The sequence below is a fragment of the Anastrepha ludens genome, chromosome 4 (genome assembly GCF_028408465.1).
Source record: "Anastrepha ludens isolate Willacy chromosome 4, idAnaLude1.1, whole genome shotgun sequence".
NCBI lineage: Eukaryota > Metazoa > Arthropoda > Insecta > Diptera > Tephritidae > Anastrepha > Anastrepha ludens.
In genome coordinates, this window is record NC_071500.1 from 126,230,136 (window position 1) to 126,236,135 (window position 6,000).

A 6,000-nucleotide genomic window follows, 5' to 3' on the forward strand; every position below is an offset into this window, starting at 1 on the left:
CGCAGACTTTCATAATGCAACTTGTGATACTCCAGCGTCAGGAGAATTTTACATAAAGTCAAATAGCCACCGCTGCTTGTTTGATCACTTGCAACAGTTTCAATTGGGCGTCGACTTCCGCCAAAAAGTAATATTTTCAGAGAACTAATATTTTCAGCTCGCCGGCTTTGTAAGCAAATAAAATTGCCGCATCTGGTGTTTGGAAAACCTGCATAGGATACTCAGAAAGCTCATACGCAAAAAGCGACAGTTCTACGCTAATTTTGGAAAGGTGACATAATTTTCTTGCATTCTTGCTTCATTTTGAAAATTTTCCTCAAAACGCCTTTTCGATTCGGAAAGAATTATTACCAACTTTTTGTTCGCCGAAATTGATAATAAAAAACTGCTGAGGTCTCCGGTTTTCGTAGGAAACACAGCTCATAAAATAATGGATCTTTTTTCGTATTTTTTCGTTAATCATTCGTCTAGGCAGGCGTTGTCATTTGATCTAACCAGAGCAGCGATTAGAGTCCCTTAATTTTATTGTATGTTGATGAGAAAAATTGATAAAATACGCATAAGGACCTTAAGCTGAATAGTCAAAGTCATTCATGCGATAGCACCAGAAACTGCCAACTAACGAAGGCGTTTGAAAATTTGGTGCAAAGTATGAACCGCGGCAATCATGCGTATTGGGTTATATTTCGCAGACTAATTGAAATATTTGATATTTCCATTAAAGTAGGAATCATTGAAAAATACTTTACGATGGCGTTTTTTTTTTTTTAATATTCTTAATCAATTTATTGCTAGCATGGTTTCAAAATAAAGGTGAGATATTCCAATGAACCCTGCAACTTTCTCACATTAACATATTCTTTCTGCATTAAGCTGATATTAGTTCATTTTACCATGAGCGATCATAAGCCCTACTGTTTTTTTTTCAAGATTTCATAGGCAAACAAATTTTGAGAATAGCTTTTCCTGATATTCAGAGCAGCCGCAGAAAATAGTTTTCATTCAAATGCGGTTTGAGAAAAAAAAATTTGGCGTTGGTCCACCCTTTTTTATTACAGACACCAAACATTTTAGCTCGGCTATTTTTGCTTTTAATTGCGGTTTAAATTATGAAAGGTGTTAAAAACCGAAATATGTATTTATTGCATTATCAATATTTAGGAACTTAACGAATTCGCATTCAAATTAAGTAAATATCCTAAAAGTAACTTTTACATCTACTAATTTTCCGATTTCATTGGAAGATACTAAAGTAGTTACTAGGTACGAAATCGGCTACGGACTGTGCCCTCCAGGCCCGGAGCCCGTTCTGCCACTCCCTTCTGCAGCCATCAAAGCCACGGTTAGCAAACGAGTTACTCTAACCTACAAGCGAGCTTGGCAGGCTGTGAGAGGCTGCAGATGGACAAAACTGATGTTACCTGTCATGTCCGATGTCCGACCGACTGTCGCAGTTCCTCCTAACTAAGCAGAGGGCACTGTAGGGGGCTGGTTGGACTGATGACGGACCACTTTCTATTGGCAAAGCGCATGGAAAAAGTGGGTATCTCAGACAGTGGCCACCTCGTGAAGAGGAGGATGAGACGGCGTACCGCTTTCTGTGCGTCTGCTCAGCCTTCACTCGAATCAGAGTTGAGGTCTTTGACACGAATGTATTAAGAAGCGACCTGCTTGGCTCCTTGGCACCACAAGATCTACTCAGATTTTTCGGAGGACGAGTAGATTTAAAGAAAATTAAAAACGGAATCCGACAAAAAAAAAATGCCCACCAGGTGCTACCGCCTGCTTTCAAGGTAAGTAAATATCTCGAAAATCACTATTTCAGCAACAATCAGCGTATGAATTAATTTTCTGATTTCATTCGAAGATTTACATACTTATTAAATCGGAGACGTACCGTGCCCACAAATGCTCAACGACTACTTCTTGAAATTGTCACTATTTCTTTCAATACTCTGCAAGCCTTTTAGTCACATTTTATTGACTAGCAACGAATGCATTGGCTGTGAAGAGGGGGCTTGCAGCTGTACATAAATTCCTTAGGCTGTCAATACCTTTTTTATTCGTTTTGCATTTATAGGTAAACTTTGTACTAATTTTAATATTTTTTGAATTTTTAGATTTTTTTTTTTTGTATTTAGTATTTATTATTTATTTTTAATTTTTTTGTTCTTCTATTCTAAAACTACCTATATAAATAATTTTTTTATTTATTTTTTTATTATTCTAATTGAGTCATTGAAGACTTCTAATCAGCTTCTGATATTCCGCTTGCTTTTTCACAAATAAGATTTTTAATAGAACGATTTATTTCACAATGTCATCATAATTTTTACTTGTTGTTGCTTATGCATATGAATTATGTCATTTCTAGTTTCTTTTCTTTTCACCCAATTCAAATTTTCTTAAATTAACTTTGCCCTCAATATTTGCTTTCGCGCGTATTTCGCACAATTTCTTTTTTTTTCACAAAAGAAAAACTGGCCACATTTTCATAACATTTTTGCGTACATAAAAACATACATACGCCTTCTTCAAAACGAATTCAAACGCATGAGTGAGTGGGTTAAGCAATAGAATTTAGAATTCACGCATTACTTTGACCACTTTTTGTCGCATAAAAATCAGAAATTCGTAAAAATCAAAAGTTTATTTTTGTAGCAGCTATTTTTTTTTTTACTTTTTATTTTTTGCTTGTAATATAATTTACTTTTTATTGCTGCTACTCGCTTCCTTTTAGACCGCAACGTTTTCCGGCTGTTGTACACGGGCGCACAAATTCATTGTTGTCATCAAAACTTTTTTCAAATATTTATGAGAGTGTGTATGTGTATGTAGGTTTATATGAATTGAAAACGGACGCGTTTAAAATGAAATTCAACTCGAAGAAGCGGAAGAGACGCGCCGCGACACACTTCAACACCGCACGACGTTTGAAATGAAACTGAAATGAAATCCACTTGACGAGATGGTTGGCTGGTTGGTTGGTTGGCTGACTGGCTGCCTGTTGTTGGCTGGCGGCTGCCACAAACGCTATCAGAGCACAATCGACGAACGGAAGCACAACACGGCAAGGAGCGCACAACAGTTGGCCAAAACGAAACGAAACAGCTCAGCGTAATTCTATTCAACTTGGCTGCCGCATGCCAGCTAGACAGTCGCACAGATGGACGTATAGATGGATGGCTGGATGAATGGACGGACGGACGGTCGGTCGGAGCGGATGTGGCGTTGGACGTACATGCGAGCCAGCGCTCAGACAGTTGACCGAATTGGTGGCAAGTGGCTGCCGACACTCTAGCTGCTGTTGCTGAGTTTCCTATAGTTTTTGATGTTTTTCTTGCACAAGTCACTGACTGTTGGCAACAACATGAATGAGTGTAGCAAAGAAGACGGCACATCAACGGACGGTTAAAAAAATCGTTTAATATAATAAAAGAACAAGCAGAAGAGACACAGTCAAAAGCAAAGGCAAAGGCAAAGGCAATGGCAAAAGCAAACAGTCACCAACCCCTAAAAAAGTCGCATACACTTGCACATTTCCCTACTTGTATTTGCACAAACATGCATACATGCATTGGTGGTGTTTGCGCTCTCAGAGTATAACAGCACATGACAAAGAGAGTTTGTTTGCGCTACTCACAAAACATTCGCTGCCGCTGCCGCTTCAGCGCTGCTACTGTGGCTGTTTATGTGGTTGATGCTGCTACAACCAAATGTCATGCAAAACTCAGGAGCGCAACAACAATAATAACGGCTGCTAGAGCGCAACTGTCACAAACAGAAATTGGGCGTCAAGCCAAAAGCAATGTGTACGCAATGGTGCGACAAGTGGCCAACAGTAGCAAAAATATAAACAAATACAGTATTTGGGGAGAGCAGAGAGCTAAACGAATTGGAAAGAACAACTTTTGAGAGCAAACTATTTAAATATTGTATAATATTTGTTATTAGGAGTTTTCTGTTTCAGTACACACACACATATACATATACATATTATATATATGCATACATTGTGCGTGGAATTCACATGCACGAATGTATGGATGGTGAACATGAATGTTTTGTATTTCACTTCGCGGACACTTAATTTCCACGCTTTTTCCTATAAATTGATTTTGGCATTTTGCTATAAGAGCTTTGAAGTCGTGTGTGAATTGTCAAGGCGCCTATTTGTGTATTTCTTTTAGAATTAGGAAAATTTCGATATCAATAAGACGAAAATAGATTATTGTCAAAGGAACAAAGGAAATTTGGTTTTTTTTTAAGATGTTGCATGGATATTTCGTCATGTAAAAATATCCTGAGCGTTTTTTCGCTTATTTCTGCTATGAAAATGAGACAGTTGGTGTCATCCAATTGAGCTGATATACCGCGAAAAAATGGTAATGGGTGACAAATTTTTACATTTTGTTTGTTTGGTTATTTGTTTAGAGTTCATTATTTTCATTTATTATAAACTTTTTTCCTTATATTATTTTGATTTTTTAAAATTCTTTTCCTTAAGTTTTTTTCCATATAACGAATGCACGAAATTTTTTGTATGGTGTAAATCGTAAGAAAATCAAACCAAAATCGAATGAAAATCATATAAAAAATCAACGGAATTTTCAAGCACTTCAAACATACATTTTTGTGTACTAAAATTTATTTCGCTATAAAACTGTTTACTAAAAATCTTTCTAGAAAGCCTAATCAAAAAAATGGAAATGGAATGAAAGTTTATTGTATTTTTCTAATATTTGCATAAAATTGGGAAATTGGTTTTTGAACTAAAATTACACATAAAAATAATGAATACCATATTCAAAAAATAAAAATTAATAAAATAAGCTAAAATTGGTTAACAAATATAAAAAAATGAAATTGGTCAAAATGTTGATGTGCTACCATTTTGTACGAAGTGTAGAAGTTTGTGTCAATTTAACATAATTCCGAAATTGCAGAAGCCTTTATCTCGAAGCGTAAAACGCTGGGCAACTCATTTTCTCAAGCCTCTATTGAAGCCAATTTTATCACATAAAAAAAATTATCAAATATAAAATTCTAATGTTAGCTGCTGCTTTGCTGCTTTGTTTATAGCGTAGATCTTAGCTTGGAAGACGTTACACCGCACAGTGATCCGGCGGCCGGACAAAATTATATTTTTCAACATTTTTGAAATAAAAATTTGATAATGCAGATGTTTTCTTAAATACTCAAGGCAGATTTCCTGAAAATATTACTTAATTTTAAAAAATTTTCATTGTAGTTTTTTGACTTTAAACATGTAATTTTATGCAAATCGTACTTCATACAAGAGTTTCATTTTCATGTCTGCAAATAAATATTACCATTTGATTGTTAACCAAATATTGAAAAAAAAGAAGATAATTGAATATATTAACGGAAACAGTAATAATTCTATTAAGTTGTGGTACAAAATCCAATTTTTTTTTTTGAAATTTCAAAATTTTTCGAAAATTTTTTTTTAAGATCATTTTTTCGAGTGGTCCACTTGAAATCAACATGAGTGATGTAGCCACATATTTCAGCTATGATCTCAAACTGAAACCTGTTGCGCAAAGTTGCGCAAATTAAAAATAATGTAGCTTTTGTGCATTTACCCACAGGCAAAACGTTACATATGGCTTATGCAATTTTGTGTAAAAGACAGAAAAAGACATCACAGACCCCATCAGCATTAAGAGACAACTAAAAAAAAAAAATTTATTATAAAAACAAATTTTTTTTTTAATATTATTACAATATTAATATGATATACATATGTATATACATATAACACTATATACAATAAAATTATATATAATAATATAACATTTTTATCTGTCACTGACAGATTTATTAAATGCTTTGCTTTGCTCATCAGATGTAGTTATAATATTGTATCAAAAACTAAGGTTCCGAAAAACAAGCCAAAACCATTTTCAAAAAAGGTTCTTGCGCTTTTAAATTTGAAAAATGATCCAGCCTTAGAAAACAGCTCATCAGAAACCGAGG

At 34.8% G+C, this 6,000-nt stretch overlaps 1 long non-coding RNA gene across 1 annotated transcript in view; it reads right to left on the minus strand.

The window, feature by feature from the left end:
- LOC128861077 (uncharacterized) overlaps positions 1-3,855 on the minus strand; it is an 82,028-nt gene extending 78,173 nt beyond the window's left edge. The window contains exon 1 of the long non-coding RNA XR_008454333.1: positions 2,711-3,855. This is a non-coding gene — a long non-coding RNA (uncharacterized LOC128861077). The remainder of the gene's footprint in view (positions 1-2,710) is intronic.
- Positions 3,856-6,000: the final 2,145 nt, after the last annotated feature.